Source organism: Rattus norvegicus, chromosome 7 (assembly GCF_021556685.1).
Source record: "Rattus norvegicus strain SHRSP/BbbUtx chromosome 7, alternate assembly SHRSP_T2T, whole genome shotgun sequence".
Lineage (NCBI taxonomy): Eukaryota > Metazoa > Chordata > Mammalia > Rodentia > Muridae > Rattus > Rattus norvegicus.
The window spans coordinates 32,745,050-32,767,968 of NC_141540.1; the positions used below are offsets into that span (position 1 = coordinate 32,745,050).

At 43.9% G+C, this 22,919-nt stretch overlaps 1 pseudogene; it reads right to left on the reverse strand.

The window, feature by feature from the left end:
* Positions 1–8,921: 8,921 nt before the first annotated feature.
* Positions 8,922–9,773, reverse strand: Gapdh-ps33 (Glyceraldehyde-3-phosphate dehydrogenase, pseudogene 33; annotated as a pseudogene).
* Between the last annotated feature and the right edge of the window lie 13,146 nt (positions 9,774–22,919).

Sequence of the window (22,919 nt, forward strand, 5' to 3'; positions counted from 1 at the left end):
TGCTTTCTTGATAATTTTTAAGTTATGACACATTTTTTAAAAAAAGAGAGGGATAACAGATAAAAGAAAAAGAAAGGAAGAAAATGGGCAGCAGTTTCGTGTGAATCATTTGTCTGTTCAGCCTACGCTGGCTAGCCAGTGATCCCCTGGGAGCTACCTAAGTCAACTGGGTGACACTGCAGTTATAGACGCCTGCCTTTACGAGGGTGCTGGTGATAGGGACTTGGGTCCTTGCGTTTATACAAGTACTTTACCCACAGAACTGTCCAGCCCAAACAGTATGATTTAGTGAGCTAGGAATTCTATACATAAAGGAAATGATTAGAGATCTGGAAATTTCCAAGATACATAATTTTTTAAATTAATTTATTTTATATGTTTGGGTGTTTTGCCTGCATGTATGTCTGGGTACCATGTCCTTGCCTTGTGTCTGTGGAGGCAAAGAGAGTGTCAAATCCCCTGAAGCTGAAGTTACAGACCACTGTGAGGTGCCCGGTCTCCAACCCCCAAGACACATTTCAAGTGGACCCACACAGAGAGTCACATCAGCGTTTGTTCAAAAGCAATTGTACAAGGTTTCCCCAGGAACACTTCTATAGCCTGGGTCATCAAACAGACACGGTGATGCTGATGTGGGTTTGTGGCTGCAAGCCACAGTCTGAAGAAGACAAATGCTACATTCTTACCCTAATGAAGGAAGTGTGGTTTCGATCTCTTCAGACATCACCAAAAAGGAAGCTGGGAAAATTTACGACTGAGAACCTAATTTTATATCCTAGTAAAAATACGATACTGCTTGTTCGGAAAATTCAAGAAGAATCTATTTGCAGATCTAATTGTGTAAGGAAGTTTGTCGGGTTACAGGTTAGCCAAGCTCAAACCTCAGCCCTCCCCGGTAAGCTTGAAGGGAGGCGGGGAAGCTGAAGTAGCAAACGAGTTTCGCCATCTCAGGATGTGCTAAGACTTGTGGTCCTTGTGTAGAAAGCCCAGATTAGAACCTAACGGGAAGGTTGCTTTGCTCATTATAAAGAGGGATTAGAATTATACCGACGAGAGTAAGGGCTAAGTCACACTGAGCATGAGTACCAACCCAGTGGCACGCAATGCTTCCCTACCTGCTTAATCCATCAAACTTTAACCGAGGCCATAGTCATGGAACCCGGAGCACAGAGGGATGGTGTAGTTTCCCTTAGGGCATCTGGCTGCAGAGAAGACACCTGTACTAACCCATAACGATGTTGAACATGTCAACTGTGGCCAGTCACCATGGATATGTGTTATACTTAAAATCAGATTTTAAAGGCGTAACATAAAACAAATAAAATGTGCCGTTTACATTTTTGTGTTCATTGTTAAGGCAGTGTAATGTTTCCCTCCATGACTATTCCATTGCCAACATGAAACATAGATAACGCGTGACAATGAAAAAAAAAAAGCGGGGTTGGGGATTTAGCTCAGTGGTAGAGCGCTTGCCTAGCAATCGCAAGGACCTGGGTTCGGTCCCCAGCTCCGAAAAAAAGAAAAAAAAAAAAGCGATAGAGAAATCTGCCGTAATGACAATAGCTCGGTTAATATATATAAACATATATTTATATAATGTAATATTTATAGTATATTACATACAAATAATATAATGGTGTATTTATAATAATATAACAGTAATAAATGTAACTATATAATTTTCTCTACCTGTACCTACTCTCAAATATACATATATTGGGAACTGAAGAGATGGTTTGTAGAGACAATCTCTTACAAGCAACACCTGTCAATAAAAGAGCTCATGGCCAATGAGCTAAGGCAGAGAGTAGGAGGTGGGCCGTACACAGGAAGAGAGAGAGAGAATTCTGGAAAATCCTGAGAGGCATGGGAGATTCGAGCTGGAATGTGGAGGAGACAGATGTACAACAGCAGGCACCTGAACCCAGGCTGGAATTGCTGTTGCAATTTCCAACACCAATAAGCCCATTTAAAAAAGATACAATCTAATTATTTTAATTATACGCTTTAAGCCTAGATTGGGTAGATCTAACACTATACTAACTTAATCCCTCAGCTATTACACCCCTTGCTCCTTGTAGTTTGTCCTGGTCACTCATGGTTCTGGTCCATCATTGCCTCTTCCCCCTTTCCCCTCTTCCCCTTCCTCTTCCTTTCCCTCCTCCTCCTCCTCTTCCTTTCCCTCCTCTTCCTCCTCCCCCTCCTCCCCTCTTCCCCCTCCTCTTCAGTCCTCTCTCCTACCTCTCTGGTCCTCTCCTCCCTTCTACCTGCCCCCACACTCTAACCTCCAGTCCCACCTTTCCCCTCCATTGCCCAATCACAAGCTTTATTGACCAGTTAAAATGGGAAGAAGGTTCACGTGAGCTCACCTGCGTATGTGATGGGCTGCTTGTCAAGGGCAGCCCCTCTAGAAGAAGCAGAATTAACGTCAGAGTACAAGCAGCACCAGGACTACCCACAGCGTCCAATAAAAGGGATACTAAGTTACAAGCAAGTCAGAGAACAAGCTGAAGCTTACCGCCTAGGCGTTTATGAATAATAGTCTCAGGTCCTCACTCAGGGAGCAGGGCTTGGGAGGAGAAATTTGGGTATATTTTACAATGGTTCAACAGTTAAAAGCGCTTGCTGGAAGCCAAGGCCTTGAACCAGACCAATGGCTCATTGCAGTGAACATTTGCAAGTAAAGCTGTGTGGGCAAAGGGTGTAGTGTGACAAACACCAAGACACACTGCAGCTTCCACAGCAAGATATTTTTATGCTACTTTCCCTCTATTTTGTTGTTTTTATTTATTTTTGTTTTCTCTTAGGGGTGAGGTTGCAGGGCAGAGGGGAGGAGAAGGTGAATGAGATTGGGGTGTGTGGTGTGAAATTCACAACAAATTGATAGAAAGTAAAAGAAAAATGTAAAACTGTAGGACTTTGGAGGAAGTTAAGATTTAATGCGTTAGTAAATAATTGGAATTAATAAAGGTTGAAGATGAAGAAAAGAAAAAGAGGGGAGGGGAGGGGAGGGGAGGGGAGGGGAGGGGAGGGGAGGGGAGGGGAGGGGAGGGGAGGGGAGGGAGAAATTGACTTGCAGAGGACCAGAGTTTGACCGGTGTTACAATTGTTTCTAATTCCTGCTCTCCCTCTTCCAATATCTGTGAGTACAACATGCACCTGTGCACAGACACCCCACAATACAAAAAATTTAAAAATAATAATAATATTAAAATTTGTTAGTATGAAATGCTTCTTCATTTGGGCCTGCCCCCGCTGTTTGTTTGTTTGTTTGTTTGTTTGTTTATTTTGTCTGTTTGTTTGAGGCAGAACATCATGTAGCAAATTTTAAATGCTCAAGAGCTATGCTGTAAGTATTTAAAAAATGCTCAAGAACCATAATATTTAAAGGTACTTACGGGCTGGAGAGATGGCTCAGTGGTTAAGAGCACCCGACTGCTCTTCCAGAGGTCCTGAGTTCAATTCCCAGCAACCACATGGTGGCTCACAACCATCTGTAATGGGATCCGATGCCCTCTCCTGGTGTGTCTGAAGACAGCTTCAGTGTGCCTATATATAATAAATAAATAAATCTTAAAAAAAAGTAAATTTAAAGGTACTTACAGTTGCCAAATTGCACGGCACAGTATTAAGCATTCCTAAAACCCCAGATAGTTTTATCAGGTAGTCTGCTGCAAATTTACTTGAATTGTTGTTATTGTTATTACAAAATAACAACCCACACTTACTTTATGAAGATGAACATCTCTGAAACTCCCCCCATGAAGGTTCTATTGTAATTCCCATTTCCGGTGTGGAAACTAAGGCCTGAGAAGTGTTGCGGGGATCTGAATGCAGTCCATCAGGCACCACAGTGGGTTTCAGTCATTCTCAGAGTGTGGCCCCCAGACTGCCGCCAGCAGCAACGTCCGGAAATGTGTTCTAAGTACAAGGTTTGAATGAGCAGCTCCGGTTGGGACCACGCCCACCTGAGCTCTAACTGCCTTAGCCTGTGTTCTCTGATTTACCCAGCACAGGGCTACACCTTGGCTACCAGCATCTTTTAATTAGATGCTATGTCAAAATCTTTTTAGAGAAAGTAATGAACCGTTTGGTGATGTGGCTTCGTGGCAGAGCAATTAATTGCTTAGCATACACTAGGCTTTGGATTTGATCCCGGGTTCCACACGGGCTGCAGGAGTAATTGTCAATTGCTGGCAGACCCGCACCGGTTCTTACCCCACACAGATTCAAGAGTTTTTCTTTTTTCTCCTTTCACATGAGATCACAACAAGAAGTGCTCTAAATCAGCTCTCTGGCTCCTCTGTTTTCTTTTGTTGTTTGTTTCCTATTTATCGAGACATGGTTTTTCTGCATAGCCCTGGCTTTCCTGGAGCTCACTCTGTAGACCAGGCTGGCCTCAAACTCAGGGATCCTCCTGCCTCTGACTCCCAAGCGCTGGGGTTGAAGGTGTGTGCCACCATGCCCCGCTAGCTCTCTATAAAAGAAGAACTTTATTCTCATATTATTTGTGGGAGAGGCAAACGGTAAGGAAGCAAAGAAATAAAATGGTAGATGCGGATTTGGAAAAGGAGCAGAAAGGCTGCCGTAATAGGGATAACCACAGTCACCTGGGTAGCGTTTCTGAAAACACGTGACTGATACACGAAGGAAGAGGAGGAGCCTGTTAGCCAAAGGGCCTTGAAGACAGGATTCTAGACTGAAGGACCACATGTTCAAAGACCCCGAATAAGGAGCTCGACTGACTCTAGGAACTGACTTTTGGTGGGACAGGTGGCCTGAACCGGAGGGAGCCGCTGGAAGAAACAACGCCATGCAAGGCAAACCGGGGAGATGCTCTCATCCTTTGAAACTGAAGTGTGTTTTAACAAGGAATGGCTCAACCTGGTCATTCTCTTTCCCAGTTTTACAGGATTACCCCGGCATGAAACGGCTTAAGAGTTAAGGGTAGGAGCAGGAAGAACCCTAGGTTTGCGTCTGTGTCCTTGAGGTTCAGGACATCAGAGGTGGTCGTGAGTAGATGCTGTGTACCCGGTTCTGGATACTCAGGCAGCAGTGCATATGTGTTCGCTGAACGAATCGAATGGGCACGTCTTTCTGGATAAGTGGTTCTCATCCTTCCTAACCCTTGAATACAGCTCCTCATGTTGTGTGACCCCCAACATGGCTACTTCGTAAATGTAATTTTGCTACTGTTATGAATTGTAATGTAAAAGGGTCGTTCCGCCCCCAAAGGGGCCATGACCCACAGGTTGAGAACCGCTGTTCTAGATTGTGACTCTGAGTGATATCTTATTCAGTGTAACACCCCCCCCCCAATACTTACCCTGGTGCTTATTTAATATTTATTTACTGAGCAGATAAATCTGACAAGGGAATGGTAAAACTAGATTATAGTAAGAAATACCATACAGGTTTTCCCCCCTCTGAAGAAAAATAAAAGGTGGTTACTCTAACTAACTTGGATATCTTTTAATATGCTAATTGTCTTCATAACAACTCTCCGAGGTGGCGTCATCCTCACCTGCATTTTACAGGAGGGAAAACAAAACTGCAGACGCTTAATGCATTTATTTTGCAAGTGTTTTGCGAGCCTTGCGCAAAGGACTCGTGGACTGAGGCGTTGGGGTGAATATTGACCCCCCCAACCTGCTCCATAACGTATGAGTAAGAGTAAGCATAAACCAGAAAAGCAACAGAAGGTTGCGTTTTGTAGAACCGTGAAAGCCATAGCCTTGACCTTTCATCCCCAGCTCGGAATGCTCCTATATATGACACCAGGATCGCTTGTCCCAGGGTGGAGACAAGGAGTTGGCGGGCTCCATGTGTCTGCATTTCTCACTAGCTATCCCCAGGGTCCAACTGCCTGTAGCTCCCTGACATTACGCCTTGATGGCTAAGTCCAGCCTGGCACAGGGGACGAGATACTCCAAGGCTCCAGGAGCTGAGAATTCTTGCTGGCCGCTCGGGGAGGGCCAGATAACACCAGAGAGATGCTGGCAGGCTCCAGAGAGGCAGAAGCGCTATTTTGAGAATCTGGTCCCAGTAACGGTTCACAGTGGAAAAACAGTGGCACTCAGCAGCAGGATGTGACCCGACATGAGTTATGGCTCCGGCGTCAGTGCCCTGGGTTTCTATTTTTATTGCTGAACTTGCAGTTGGAACTTTGAAAGAGCCGGCCCCCTAGAAAGAGGTAGAGGTCGGTGTGGAATTAGACAAGTTTTCTGGAAACTTGACCACTTTACAGACAAGGTATCCCTGCCAATTGTGATCTTCTTAAAAATCTGACAGGGGTCTTCAAATGTTTCTTCAAGTCCTTCTGATAAAATTATATACCCAGTACTGGGATTCAGTAGCACGCATCCGAAATCCCAGCACCAGGGACATAAAGACCATTGGAGCAGGGCCAGAGAGACAGCTCGGTAGTGAAGGCCCCTGTCAGTTGTTTCCTGGGAGAAGTATCAGACCTCCACTTGAGTGTTGTAGCGCACACACACTTAAATAAATGAAAATGTAGTTTAAAAACAAAAAGTGCAGTTGGAGAAATGGCCCAGCGGTCAGGAGCACTGGATGTTCCTCTAGAGGACCCCAGCCCAATTCCCAGCACACACACAGTACCTTGTCTGTAACTCCAGTTCCAGGGGATCCAGGACACCAGACATATATGTAGTGTACATGTATATGCATGCAGGCAAAAGTAAAATAAATAAACCTTAAAAAATGGCCTCCAAGACCTCTTACTTCATCTCATCCCAACCTTTCTCTTTTCCTCCCACCCTCCTTTCTGTTCCCTTTCCCCACTGAATTTCCTTTACCTGCATCCTGGACCAACTTTTCCCACGGCTGCTGGCTTCTCCTTCAGATCTCAACGCAGATGCCATCTTCCCAGGCCAATTGGTACTAAGTATGTCACTGATCATTTCTGCCTTGCTTTCCCGCAGTTTTAATTCTCTGCAGAACAGGGCACTTAGGAGCTTTTCGTTGGTTTGTTTAGCTTCTTGTTTCATTCTCATTTGTGTCCCCCTTTTGGAAAGCAAGCCCCGTGACCCTGCCACCCTACCTCTGTGTCACTGTATCTTTATTTCCTTGGACGTGGCCTGGAGCATAGCAAACCCGGCTCTATGTGTGCTCAATGAACACACAGCATAAATTATATAACATTTATATCACCTAAATTACATAAAATTATGAATTTCTGAAATTTATACAGTGTCGTGTTCAAATTGTACTGGAGTGGTTTTTTACATCAGCGTGAAGATTTTCTTTAATAAAAACTGGGTGCTTCACACACTGTGGAGGCTGTACCGTGGGGATTGTGTGAGTGCTACAGAAAGAAGAGAATCTCGGCATTGTTTATGGATCTGGGGCTTGGAAAGAGTGCACGTGTGCACAAACACACACACACACACACATACACACACACATACATATACATACACACATACATACACATACACACATATACATACACACATACATACACATACACACATACACACATATACATACATAGACATATACATACACACATACATACACACACATATACATACACACACATACATACACATACACACATACATACATATACACACATACACACAAACACACATACACATACACACACACATACACACATATACATACATAGACATATACATACACACATACATACACATACACACACATATACATACACACACATACACATATACATACATATACACACACATACACACACAAACACACATACACACACACACAAACACACATACACACACACACACACACACACAAACACACACGCGCGCGCGCCACATGAAAGAATGCTTCCTTATGTGGCGAGTAAATTCCATTCTTAAGGTCCTTTCTGGGCCAATTGTCCAAGCCAGACTTTCTCAGTATAAAATGCAAATTAAGGTCTGGAGCTCTCTAGTCTGAAGCCTGGTCTTGGACTCCAAACCGGCCTATTCCTAGTTGATGGTTCCTTAGGCAACTTTCATAACCTTCCTGGCCCTTGCTTTCCTGGTCTGTGTGCCATGGGTAATAACTACTTCATGCCGATGCCAGGATTTCCATACAGTGAGGGCTCAGGGGCAGCAGTCGTTGGAGAGAGATGTGAGGAACCCTGTTTGAAGCAGGGTTTGCTCTTTGCTTAGAATGTTTATTTTAAGGTCCTGGTGGAGATTTGTCGGTCACAAAAGATCCCCCGAGATATCTTTTGGTGCCACACTGAGTAGCTGTGTGGATTTAGTAAGATAAGGCCTGAAAGCCCTTTGCAGAGTGCCTGGCACACAATAAGAGCTCCACAAATGTCCCCTGCTGTAGCAGCACCGTAGATGCTCCTAAGAGTGACATAATCTCACATCCTCCACAAACCATCAGCATGAACTTTCCAAAGTAACAGCAGAGAGGGTGGCATCTCTGAGGGGGAGGAGTGTCCAGACACGAGAGAGGTTCAAGTTGTAGACATTTAAGGACCCCCGTTGCATGGGTTCTCCTTCTTGGCTTTGTGAGAACTTTTAGTACGGAGTGTTCCTGCAATTATTTTGTTATGAACAAGATAAGAAATACATTGTGTCTTGGAGAAATCAAGGTGTGTGTTCAAGATTAAAGGCTTAAGCTCAAAGTTACTTTTGGGGGTGGGGTGGGGGTGTAGCGAACTTTATTGATGATATTCAAGAGAGTAGGGAGGGGCTTAGGGATTATTATTGGGGGTCTGGGATGGAAATTGTGAGGGAGATGCTAGTGTTGGGGGCTGAGTGGGACAGGGACTCCTCAGCAACTGAGTACCTCTCTCTTGTTCTCAATGTCCTGCCTGGTGTGGGTGGTCCAGGGTTTCTTATTCCTTGGTGGCCATGTAGGCCATGGAGTCCTCCACCCGGTTGCTGTAGCCATATTGTCATACCTGGAAATGAGCTCTACAAAGTTGTCATTGAGAGCAATGCCAGCCCCAGCATCAAAGAAGGAGGAGTAGAAGCTGCTGTTAAAGTGTAGCCCAGGATGCCCTTTAGTGGGCCCTCAGATGCCTGCTTCACCACCTTCTTGATGTCATCACACTTGGCAGGTTTCTCCAATAGATATATTAGGGGTAGGAACCCGGAAGGCCATGCCAGTGAGTTTCCCATTCAGCTCTGGGATGACCTTGCCCACAGCCTTGGCAGCACCAGTGGATGCAGGGATAATGCATCCCCATGGCCATCATGCCACAGCTTTCCTGAGGGGCCATCCACAGTCTTCTGAGTGGCAGTGATGGCATGGACTGTGGTCATGAGCCCTTCCATGATGCCAAAGTTGTCATGGATGACCTTGGCCAGGGGGGCTAAGCAATAGATGGTACAGGATGCATGGCTGACAATCTTGAGGGAGTTGTCATATTTCTCCTGGTTCACACCCATCACAGATATAAGGACATCAACAGAAGGGGTGGAGATGATGACCCTTTTGACCCCACCCTTCAAGTGAGCCCTGGCCTTCTCCATGGTGGTGAAGACACCAGTAGACTCCACGACATACTCAGCACCAGCGTCACCCATTTGATGTTAGCGGGATCTCGCTCCTGGAAGATGGTGATGGCTTCCCGTTGATGACAAGCTTCCCATTCTCAGCCTTGACTGTGCCGTTGAACTTGCCGTGGGTAGAGTCATACAGGAACACGTAGACCATGTAATTGAGGTCAATGAAGGGTCGTTGATGGCAACAATGTCCACTTTGCCAGATGCAGAGCAGAAGGCAGCCAATAGGCCAAATCCATTCACACTGACCTTCACCATCTTGTCATGGGACGAGACTGGTACTGGAGGAGACGATGTTCACCAGAACAGGGAGAAGCAGAGAGCTCAAAGTTATTGTTACTTTAAGTCTGATCTATATTGTGAGAAGAAATCTTATACTCTCCAATTATATACACAGCGTCTCTCTCTCTCTGTCTCTCTGTCTCTGTCTCAGTCTCTCTCTCACACACACACAACATACACAATTTTTAACTATATATATTATATACATATAAAATATAATTTGTTAGGAGGGGTGTGTGTGTGTGTGTGTGTGTGTGTGTGTGTGTGTGTGTGTCTGTGTCTGTGTGTCTGTGTGTTCATCCCAGGCAGGCTTTGAACTTGTAATCCTCTGCCCCATTCTTTGAATTAATTGCTCCCTACCACCAGGCCCAGCTACAGACATAATCTGAAGCTAAAGCTGGTCAACATGCCACATAACTGTATCTCACCTACTTGGAATGCTGAGACAGGAGGCTCACTTGAGCCCACCAGGACAGAGGCAGCCTGGGTAACATGGGAAATCCCTTTTTAAAAATTACAAAAGATGGGATGAGAATGTAGTGTGACATCTTAAATTTAATCCTCAGCGACACGTACGCACATACATGCTACCTCACGTTCTGCTATCTCAGGAACATTTGCCATGCCATAAGCCTTGATCTAATACCCTTTCAGCTGCTTCATTCACTTATGGTTGCCTTCTCCCCCAGGTCCCACACATGACCCCCCAGATAATATCTATTTCATCAGGAACCCCAGGCAAATCCGAGGGACAAATTTTAAAGTTCTCTCCTTTATTCCAAGCAAAATAAACATCTTCATACTCACCCCACAGAAGTCAAATACGCTGAATAAGTTATTCAGTTTGGAGGAAATAAGATAGCAAAAGTATTTTTATGAGGTGAATTGACATCCCATCCCAACTGTCACTCAGGGGACATGATAGGACATTCTTGCTCTGCAAAAATGTTTTTGCATCATCCTTCTATCCTGCAATCTTTCCATATAAATGCTTCTAAAAATACTCATAATAAATATTAAGTTGGGTTTTACCTTTGGAAAAGAAATACATAGAGAGGTTTAAAAAGGAAAAAATGTTTCTCATGAACGACTGCACAGAACCAGTGGTCTTTGTTGTATTCTCTGAGACAGGGTTTCTCTGTGTAGCCCTGGCTGTCATGGAACTTGCTCTGTAGATCAGGCTGGCCTTGAACTCACAGAAATCTGCCTGCCTCTGCCTCACCACCACCCCCAGCTCTTTGTTATATTTTCAGCTGCCTTATGGACTGGAAATACTGCAACGCCATGTCTTTCAAATAGTCCGTAAGACACTAATGTCTCTTGTATCTACCACTTGCTCCTCTTCTAATAGATTAGGTTGATCTCCTAGCCATTTAATAAGTGTCACATAAAAATATTTTAAAAAGAAGTGACACGTGAAATTAGTAAATCATGTCACTGGCATTGAGCAAACTAGTCAACTTACAAAAGCAGGCAAAGGAAAAAAATTATTGCTTGATAGGCAAGAGAGATAGATATAGGAACAGTTTATGCCATTAACTACAAGGAACTGCAAAGAGGCAAAGAATGAATGCACACAAAGTGTGTTTGACAGATAGAAAAGCCAGAAGTAAAACATGGATAGTTTAGAAACAGTAAGATGACGAATCCTAAAACAGTGTTTAAATAAAAAACATCCAACTCCCAGGTGGCCCAGACCAGCCACTGCACACTTTCTTACACTTAAATCTGCACATGAAAGACCACGAAACACAATAACCTTGATCCAATTGATAAGATATAATCGCCCACCTAAACATACAAAGCCCTGTACACATCCACCTCTTAAGAACATTCGTAACAACCTGTAAAGGTACAGTGTGGAATCCTAACACCAGCCTCCATGTTGCTACTCTTTCCTCCTCTTCCTTCAGACTTTTCTCCCACCCATCCTTCCTTCTCGTCCAATGACAGGCCTCCTTCTATCTTGTACTTCCCTTACCTGTGACATCATCCCACACTTGGAAGGTAAAAGCAGGAAGATCAGAGCCTTTTTGAGTATCTAAAGAGTTCAAGGGGAGCCTCAGTGACAAGGGGCGCTGACTCAAATTAAGGAAAAATGAGGAATAGTTCTAAATGTCTGTCGTGTAATGTTCTGAAGTTTCTGGAAAATGAACAATATAGAATGAAAGAAAATCAAAATTATATACAGTCGTTACTTCCAAAATGTTCTCCTAAAGTACAAAGAAAATGAATCCTGGGAAACATCTCAGAAGAGGGGGGGGGGAATTTACTTATTTTACCTTCCATTAGTAATACATTGGGATCTAATGGCATAGCTCAGAAGTAGAAGAAACAAATGAATGAGGCCCTAGATTTAGTGTTCAGTGCCCAAAACTAATAAACACCTTAATATTTTTTGTCTATACTCTGTAAATTTGGCTTTAAGAATCAAGTACTATATTAATTTTATAGCTTAATACCATGTTTAAAATGTATAAGCTTATAAAGTCTCCATCTGATGATTCTTCCTCTTCTCCCTCCTATCTCCCTTTAGAGTTTCTTTTCCTTTCTCCCTTCCTTTTTCCTTCCTCCCTTTCTCCCTCCCTCCCTCCCTCCCTTCCTTCCTTTCTCTCTCTCTCTCTCTCTCTCTCTCTCTCTTTCTCTCTCTTTCTTTCTTTCTTTCTTTCTTTCTTTCTTTCTTTCTTTCTTTCTTTCTTTCTCTCAACAGGGTTTTTCTGTATAGCTAACCTTGACCTCACAACCTCCTGCTTCAGTCTCATAAGATCTGAGAGAACAGACATGTGCCCACACAAATAGCTTGATTCAATGTTTAAGTCATGACTTTTAAATGAAGTGCTAAAATGCCATATGCATGTAGACTATGGGACAGTTTTACAAAGATGTAGGTCATACCTTGGAAAAACTGAACCCCAGTCTTCAATTAACTGTCTCTGGTTGGATTAAAGTGAGCTGTTCCTAATTTATCCTTCAATGGAAGTGAGGATAAATCCTTTTAGAAGGAAAATATGTCATCCAGAATTGTTATTTTCCATAGGCAATGCCTGACTGAAAAAAACACTTAAAATTATTAGATATGTCAAGAAACGAGGTCAAGAGGGAAAACAGACATTAGAAACAAAACCACAAATACTCAATAGAGGTTCAATGATTATCTTGGCCTAGAAGAGAAAACTTGAACATGTGTGTCCACAGAAAGGAAAACTCAAGAGCTAAGTCAGTTTTCATTTCTTGAGAAGTTCAAAATTTTGAGGCACAAGTGTTACAGAACTCATGGGTCAACATAGGCTTGAAAACAAAGTGATTGTCTAACAATTTCTAAATGGAGCCGTTGCATCTGTAGGCCCCCTGTCTTGAGAGGTAGCTATTCTTTGATTGCAGATTTCATGTGACACGGAAAGTTGGATTAAGTCGCTCTAGTTTAGGGTGGAGGACAGAGGAAGCCAAGCCTGAACACGGACATTGTGAGCAGCTGCTTAGGAAATAGAGATCCCTTGGTACTAATGTAACCTGCTCTGGAAGTGTGGAAGCCAGGCACGAGAACTTCAAGTCTGGATTCTGGAGTATTCTCCTTAAAAAAAGTGCCTTCTCCAGGTGATAATGTTCACCCCATCCCCAAGAGGAAATTTTCAACAACATAGGGTGTCTGAGTTAGGCTTTTACTGCTCTGAGCAGACACCATGACCAAGGCAAGTCTTATAAAATACAACATTTAGGGGTTGGGGATTTAGCTCAGTGGTAGAGCGCTTGCCTAGCAAGCAGAAGGCCCTGGGTTCGGTCCCCAGCTCCGAAAAAAAGAAAAAAGAAAAAAGAAAAAAAAATACAACATTTAATTGGGGCTAACTTACAGGTTAGAGGGTTAGTCCAGGATCATCAAGGCAGGAACATGGCAGCATCCAGGCAGGCCTGGTGCAGGAGGAACAAGAGTTCTACACCTTCATCTGAAGGCAGATAGCAGAAGACTGACTGGCTTCAAGGAGGCTAGGTTGAGAGTATTAAAACCCATGCCCAACAAGGCCAGAACTATTCCAAGGCCACGCCTCCTAAGAGTGCCACTCCCTGGGCCAAAGCAAATAACAAGGACACTCAAACCACCACAGAAGGTGAAACTTACTTTTGGTTTAACTTGGTATTTGGGGAATTTAAGTACATTACTAAAATTGTCTTCTCAGAACAGTTAAGGAACCATGTAAACTCTTATGGTTACAGAAGTACTTAGATCAAAGAGACTTTTTGGACAGTAGTCAGATGAGCAGAGGTCTTTAAAATCACTTCACATGCCCCGATCCTCATTCTTGTAGTTAAAATTTCAGTGAACTTACATCATTCTTTTGGATTCCCAGCATCTTCTGATTTCCTACATGTGGGGGATTTTTGATCTTGTGAGTCTGAGTAGCAGAGAAAAATTGGCTCCAAGTGCACAAGCTGAAAATTGCAGATAATAAAATTTCTACTTTTTATGCCAAACAGAGGCACAAGACTTTGTCGCATCTAATCAGAATCCCTCTTCCTAAAATTTGAATGGGGAATTACCAATACAGTGCCAGGTGCCATCACATTGCCCTGAGAGTAGCAGCAATAATATAAAATCTTTGTTCAGTGACATACGAGATGACAAAAGGTCATATACAGGCAAAGATATAATGTCTTAACTTGGCCAGATCTTTGATATACTTTGGGACTTTGGCTGACTCTAGTTTTCGCGGAAATTCTTTAAGCGATCTTTCAAATTTTTTTCTTTTATACTAAATTGAGCCAAAGCTGATGGTTTCAGCTAGTGATAACCAAAAAAATTTACTGTTTCAAAGACATGGAATTTTATTTATCCGTAAAGAAAATAAAAACGAGATTAAGAGGGTCGGATGATGGCACACACGCCTTTAATTCCTGCACTTGGGAGGCAGAGGCAGGAGGATCTCTGAGCTTCAAGGCCAGCCCGGTCTACAGATCAAGTTCCAGGGCAGCCAGGACTGTTACACAGAGAAACCTGTTGTGAAAAAGCAAATAGCAAACAAACAAACAAAAAATGAAATTAGGAAAATGAATGGAACTGGAAAATATTATACTGAGTGAGGTAATCTGGACCCAGAAAGCCAATCACTCTTGACCGGAAGAAGCCTTGATTTGGATAATGTTGCTCACAGACAACAGATAATGTTGCCATAGGTTATTAGACAAAGATCCCAGTATCAAATCTAGGTTAACATCCTATGAGTTGTTGGTTAAGAAGCTCATTCCCACCCCCAAACAATACAGGCTTGTGCCGTTCCTCTCGGTGGCCCACCAGAATGATAAGACTATTACTGAAGACACCACCGTGGTGGGTGTTGGTTGCAGGACACAGAAATCAAGCTAGAACTGAGCTGGAAACGTCTTCACAGCTGGTTAACTCCCATAGTTCCAAATTGCTAGGAGAGAAAAATCATCAACTGTACCTACCACCCTATGCTGGACCCTACATTCACTGGTACAGTAGCGGTACAGCTGTCCCAGAGGTAACCAACTGCTCTCTGAGTGAATCTGAGTTCTATTCCACAGGAAGAGATTCGTGCCTGCTACTGTAAACCTGATCAAAAGCCTGTGGTTTGGGAAGTCACAGGCCACAGGAAATAGGCTTTTTTATTTACCAAGAGGAAACCTACTATTGTTGTTTTGCTAAGTAGATATGCCATACTACCTTCCAAATTTTTGTTTCGTTTGTTTTTATGATTTTAGAGGCAGGGTTTCTCCGTGTAGTCCAGGAACTCAATACGTAGATCACAGACTGGCCTCGGACTTGGAGATTCGCTTGCCACTGCCTCCTTGATGCTGGAGTCAAAGCATGTGACCTGGACCTTGCTGTGTAACCATACTTTCCTGCCTCTGCCTCCTGAACGCTGAGATGAAAGTCAAGTGCCACCATGCATGGCACTAAATATTATTTCTATACCTATAGATTAGTGCTGCCCTCAACCTTAGTCAGTAACGTTTCTTCTTGTAGTGGACAGCTGTCGCCATAGTTTTTTATTTATAAATCCCAGCGGTGGGTTCGCCACCCCCCTCAATGCTTAACGTTCCCTAATGAAAGAGACACACAGCCTTTATATTTTGATATTGAAAGAGCATACCCCTAAATGGGGAGCCGCGTCTCTCACTCCAATCGCGGGGTGGGGTGCCCCCAGGAATCACGAGTACCCTGTCTTGATGTAACAGCAAGAGGTAGCTTTTATTAACGAGATCCCTATTTAGCGGGATCCCGGGTCGGTACGTATCTCACACAGGAGACAGAGGAATCGACCCCGAGCTTCCAAACTCGGGGGTTTATTTAGGGGAGGTTAGGGGCATTCTCACGGTTACACATGATTGGTCATTTCAAATGGTGCACAGTTACTTTTGGCGTGAAATTACATCAGTAAGGAGTACGTGCTATCTAGCAGCTCAGCAGCGCGGGTAGGGTGGTTCATCTCACTCAGGGGGATGACTCACTTCTGGGGAGTGAAGGAAGGGGAGGGGGTGGCTACGGATGGTCAGTGTCCTTGGGGCTGGTAGCTGGTCCGGCAAGTCCTATCTCTGGCTCTCCCTCAGGCACGTCCGGCCCTGCACATCCGGACTCTGACAATGAGTAACCTTTTTAAAACTCTAGTTCTACAATATGCCTTAAACAGTGCAAGAGCTGGGCCACTTCCTGACCTCCACTTGGCTAATCCACCTCCCGCCGATAATCCCAAGTTACTACTTACTAAATTCTATATTCTACCCTGGCTGCCCTGGACCCAAGAGGGCTGCCCCACTGGACCACACTCTCCCAGCTCCCTCACATGGGGGCCATGCCTGTCCTCAACTCTTCTCAGGTCTCTCCTCTCCTCCACCTTTCCTGGCATGCCTGAGCTCCTCTTCCTTTTTCCTTTCTGCCCCAAGCCGGGAATCCTGAAAGTCCTGCCTCTGTCTGCCCTGCCCAGTCACAGGCTGCCGCCATCTTTATTTACCAATCAGAACTGACTGGGGGCAGGGTCCCTCGTTGTCTTACACACAGGCACTTGTGCAGGCAGTTTTGGGGACCAAAATTAACATTATAATATAAGCAGCATTAGGCCAAACTTACTGCCCCATTGGACCACAGTGGTTACTGCAGAGACTTACGAGTGAGCAAAGCGCTGAGAAGAAGCGATCCTCAAGTGTTCATCCCTAAGCAGAACATCTGTTTATCAATCCCTCTTCTCTTCTCTCCCCCTCCCCACCCCCAAGGCTCAGGAGACATCGTGGGGAAAGGGGAGCAGAAGGAATGCAAGAACGGGAGAATGAGAAAGAGTTCTGGGAAGTTCCATCTTTTGGAGAAGACATGGCTATTACATTCATGTACTCATAGAAGTTGAGATGACCTGCACACGACCTGTACAAGACTGAGCTCTTCAACATTCCAGCTCGGACGGAGAAGGGGCTGATGAGGCTGCGACCCCTGGATGAGGAGCTATTGGTAGTTCGTGCTTTGTGGAGACAGCCATTTTTCTTCAGCATTGCGGCCATTCATAAGTTGTCTATTGTCCAGTAAATAACCCCTACCCACGTTCATACAAGCAACCCAAATGAAGCTCGGTGGGTCATTAAAAAAAAAAAGTAGGGAGTCTTGCTAGGAAGAAAAGTTCAAGTGGGAGTGGAGAGGTGTCTCAGCTAGGGTTTCTATCGCTGTGAGGCGACACTATGACCACAGCGATTCTTTTTTTTTTTTTTTTTTTTTCGGTTCTTTTTTTCGGAGCTGGGGACTGAACCCAGGGCCTTGCGCTTGCTAGGCAAGTGCTCTACCACTGAGGTAAATCCCCAACCTATAGGAGCCATTTTTATTCAAGCCACCATAGAATATGATTAAAAAAAGGGGGGGGAGGGCTAGTGGGAGGTGAATATGATCAGAATACATTATACATAGCTATGCTATTGTCTAAGAAGAATTTTAAAAGAAATGGAAAAATTATTTGTGTAACAATTGTTCTAAAATAAATTTCTTTATGAGTTGTCTTAGGGTTTCTATTGATGTGAAGGGACACCGTGACTACATAACTTTCTTTTTTAAGATTTATTTATTTTATATGTTTGAGTACATTGTAACTGTCTTCAGACACACCAGAAGAGGGCATCTGATCATATTACAGATGGTTGTGAGCCACCATGTGGTTGCTGGGAATTGAACTCAGGACCTCTGGAAGAGCAGCAAGCACTCTTTAACTGCTGAGCCGTCGTCTCTCCAGCCTACATCAACTCTTAGAAAGGACAACATCTAATTGGGGCTGGCTTACAGTTTGGAGGCTCAGTCCATTGTCATCATGGCAGGAAGCATGGCAGCATCCAGGCAGGCATGATACTGCAGGGTTAACTGGGAGTTTTACATCTTGGTTCAGAGGCAGCAGAATGAAACTGTGAATCACACTGGGCATAGCTTGAGCATGGGAGACCTCAAATCCTACCCCCAAAGTGACACACTTCCTCCAACAAGGCCACAACTCCCAATAGTGCTACTCCCTGTAGGCCAATGATTCAAACACGTGTTTATGGGAGCCATTTCTATTCCAACCACCACATGAATTATCTTCACAAAACAAACAAAAAGAACCAGGAAATGGGATGTTATCAATGGCAAATGCTAAATTCTGGATCCAGTAATCCTAGCCCACTGAACTCATTCATTTATTACTGCATGTCCTAAGAAAGAAAAAGAAGTCTAATTCTTGTTTCAAATACTGCTGTAGAGAAGATTTAAACAAGATTATCCCATAAGGCAGAACTAAGCAAAAAAAAAAAAAAATGAAATTAGGAAAATGAATGGAACTGGAAAATATTGCACTGAGTGAGGTAATCCGGACTCAGATTATCATATTTGTGAATATAATAAAGGATATTACAGCTTGTGTAACGGGAAAGGCCTATGATCCCAGTATTTGGGAGGTGGAGGCAAGATCAGGAGTTCAAGACCAACCTCTGCTACACAGGGAGTTTGAGCCCAGCCTGGGTTCAATGAGAACCCTTCTTTCTGTCTTAGTTAGGGTTTACTGCTGTGAACAGATACCGTGACCAAGTCAACTCTTATAAGGACAACATTTAACTGGGGCTGGCTTACAGGTTCAGAGGTTCAGTTTGTTATCATCAAGGCGGGAGCATGGCAGTGTCCAGGCAGGCATGGTGCAGGAGGACCTGAGAGTTCTACATCTTCATCTGAAGGCTGCTAGAGTAATACTGGCTTGCAGGCAGCTAGGATGAACATCTCAAAGCCCACACCCACAGTGACACACCTACTCCAAAAGGCCATACCTACTCCAAAAGGTCACACCTACTGGAACAGAACAGGGCCACACCTTCTGATAGTGCCACTCCCTAGGCCAAGCATATACAAACAATCACACCATCTCAGCAGTAACAACAAAGGACTTCTAGTAATGACAATCAACACGGCCAGGCGAGAGATCAGTCCTCTCCCAGGCAGGAATCTCACCATTCCTACAGTTAGACAGATGCAACCCGGGGGGGGGGGGGGGGCGGGGGGGAGGCGGGCTTGTTGATGGCTCTTGTCTTTACTAAATTAGACTCTATACCGTGGTCCATCACTGAACAGTCATAAGCAAATGCAGCCATGGACAAAGGAGACCAGTGAGTGTTCCTGCAGAACTCCCGGTGGTTGAATGTAGCAGCTCTGTGGGAGTTTCAGGTGCTGCCTCTCAGGGTGTGTGTGACTAACTCCCACAGAAGCACGAACAGCATTTGAAATGCATGTAGGGCTGGAGAGATGGGTCAGCAGTTAAGAGCACTGACTGTGCTCTTCCAGAGGTCCTGAGTTCAATTCCCAGCAACCACATGGTGGCTCACAACCATCTGTAATGGGATCTGTTACCCTCTTCTGGTGTGTCTGAAGACAGGTACAGTGTACTCATATAAAATAAATTAATAATAATATTATTATTATTAAAATAATTTTTTAAATAAAAGGAAATTATGTAAATACATCATCCAGCCAAAGGCTAGACTGTGGTGTTCCGATTTCCTTCCTGACAAAGGACTTCTAGGAGCAACTTTCTCCTTTCGGGCAATATTTGTTTTACTCAGGGGTTCTTTCCTGCTCCTCTGGGAGAATGAAACTTCCCTTCTTCAGAAGGAGTTCCCGTTGTGTCTGTACTCTGAGGCTTGAGATATTCTGGGGGATTCTGGAAGGTTTTTTTATGGGCACACAGAGACACACACGCAAGCACGCACGCACGCACACACGCACAAAGTCAGGTGTTTCCACACACCTAGTACCTTAGGTGCACTGTAACAGTGATTCTCAATCTGTGGGTCACGACCCTTGCAGTCACATATCAGATATCCTGCACATCTGATATCTACATTACAATCCATAACTAGCAAAATTACAGTTGTGAAGTAGCGAGGATGTAATTTAGTGTTGGGGGATCACCACAGTAGGAGGACTGTATTAAAAGGGTTGAAGCATTAGGAGTGAGGACCACTGCTCTGTAACCTGAACTGTAGATGGTTCAGGCAGTTTAGAGAACGTCCCTACTTCTTTGTGATAATGGATGCATTATGAAGCCAAATGGGGGTAAGAAGTATATGATTTCCTTCTAGGGTTCCTTATGCCTTGTGGGAAACAAGCCAGAACTTTCTGTTCTAATTACCAATATTCAGGTTCCTCCCTCAGTGTATTGTTTGCTGGTCTCTAATCTTCTATCAGCTCGAGAGATTAGAAAAACACAAATCAACAATAAACTTTGTTAGCCTTGGGGGGGGGGGGGGAGAGAGCGAGCGCGCGGGACAGCAGCGCCTCCCTGTGGCGGAGTTGTAGTATAGGAAACAATGACCCCCACTACATACTTAACCTCGGAGATTGAATTGCAAAATGACTTATGGTAGCTGGGATCTTCAGAACGATATTATTACAGTGCCATTTTCCTCATTTTCTGGCGTCACAGCCCATGAATGGAAGTGTGGAGAAAATACAGGCGAAAGATACAGGAAAACGCGCGTGTGTACTTAATTATTGTCTGTCTGTGAGATTTACGTTTGATGCGCCTAGCCATCTTGGGCTGGCCGTTTTGGGGTAACTATCGTATTTCTATTGCCTCAAATAGCGTTCTTTGCTTTAAGAACGTTTAAAATATCTATTCTGAAATAATTTCTATTTTCAAGATGTATTATTTTTGTGTGTATGCATGTGTGTTTTTGTGGGTGTATGCCCCGTGTGTCCATGTCAACAGAGGACAGAAGAGAGTGTCCAATCCCCCAGAGCTAAAGTTACAGGCAGGTGTGAGATGTGTGGGTGCTGAGAAACAAATTTTTGTTTACTCAGGACAAGCTGAGCAGAATGACATATAAAATGTCGTTATTAACTGTCACCTTACTGTGGACTAGAACATCAGGACTTTTCTAATCACAACTCTATTTGTTAGCCAGCACCACTCCAGTGCATATTCAAGCCCCTGGGAACCCCATTCTACTCTACTGCTATGATCCAATGTCTTAGATTTCATTAAAATGACTTATTTCACCTACTTCCTGTGCCTAACATTTGACTCACATGGTGTCCCACGCCTTTAATCCATGCACCGGGGAGGCAGAAGCATGCTATTGAGTTTGAGGCCAGCCTGGTCTACACATTTCTAAGCCAGGGAAGGATACAAACTGAAACCCTTGAAACAGTTTTTTGTTGTTGTTGCTGTTGTTCTAGGACAGCCAAGGCTACACAGAAAAACTCTTGGCTTGAAAAACAAAACCGAAACCATTTTTCTAAGGTTTACGGGTGTTGTTGCAAATATTTTCTTAGCGTGCATCAATCGCGCTAATCAATGGGCTTCGTGACTCCCCTTTTACAGATGAGTGTATTAAGCACTGGAGAGAAGCAGGCTCGATGAGTGCACCTTCTAAGGCAATTTATTAGATTGGCTTACATGATATGAATTGAGTAGCCTAACAGTGGCTATCTGCATGCGACCAGAGAATAAGAACCAGCAACTGCAGCCCAGGAAGCTGGTGCTGAAGATCCGAGAGCCTTGTTGACTGGTCTCCAGCCTGCAGTGCGTTGCTGGAATTCGGCTTCGGCAGCACCAATGGCAGTACAGGGTGGATGCACGTGCTCCATCAAGTCGGCGGGTAATCAAGCAAAGAAGCACTGCCCACCCTACCCTGTCCCCGCCCCAGTTAATCCTCCCTAGAAATACGCCCTGGGCAAGCCTAGTTGACTCCAGATTAAATCAACATGACAATCACTCACCTTCACTTCCGGGTGTGGTGGTGCACGCCCTAAATTCCCGCACTTGCGAGGCAAAGGCAGGAGAATCTCTTGGTTTTGGAAGCCAGTCTGTTCTAGTGAGTGCCCGGACAGGGCTACATAGAGAAACCACAAGACAAACATTTGGTTATTACTGATATTTACCAAGGCACAGCTTTCTGTTTCTTCTCCCTCCTACGGTTGCAGATATCTCTTTTGGCATACTGATTTCAGCTACTTTGGGGACATACACAAGAGCAGGATGGTGGTCTATTTTTTTTAGTTTTATCTAGAAAATTCCCACTCTTTTCCATGCCTGTACTAATTAGTGTCAACATCATCTAAGTTCCCTGTTCTTCAGATCCTCACAAAACAATATATATAAATAAATATATATATAAAAATATATATATAATATATTCTAGTAAAAACCTAGTTAAAACTAGTACAAAACGGAACGGGCTGGAGATGGCTCAGCGGTTAAGAGCACTGACTGTTCTTCCAGAGGTCCCGATTTCAAATCCAGCAACCACATGGTGGCTCACAACCATCTGTAATGAGATCTGATGCCCTCTTCTGGTGTGTCTGAAGACGACTACAGTATATATAATAAAGACTTAATAAAAAATCATTAAAAAAACTAAGACAAAATAAATGCTGGGCGCTCACACACACACACATCAGTGTGTTACTATCTGAAAAAAAATTAAGATGAAATCTCACAGCAGCCTCATATAATACTTAACATTATTAATGTAATAATGAAAGCATTATTAATGTAAGATTATATAGATAAATGGAAAGATCTCTGTTGTCTATCAACTTTCTCTGAATTGAAATATTCCCTTCGGGTTAGAGGCTTATTAGAACTCAGGAGTAAAAGATACTTAAGCCTCAAG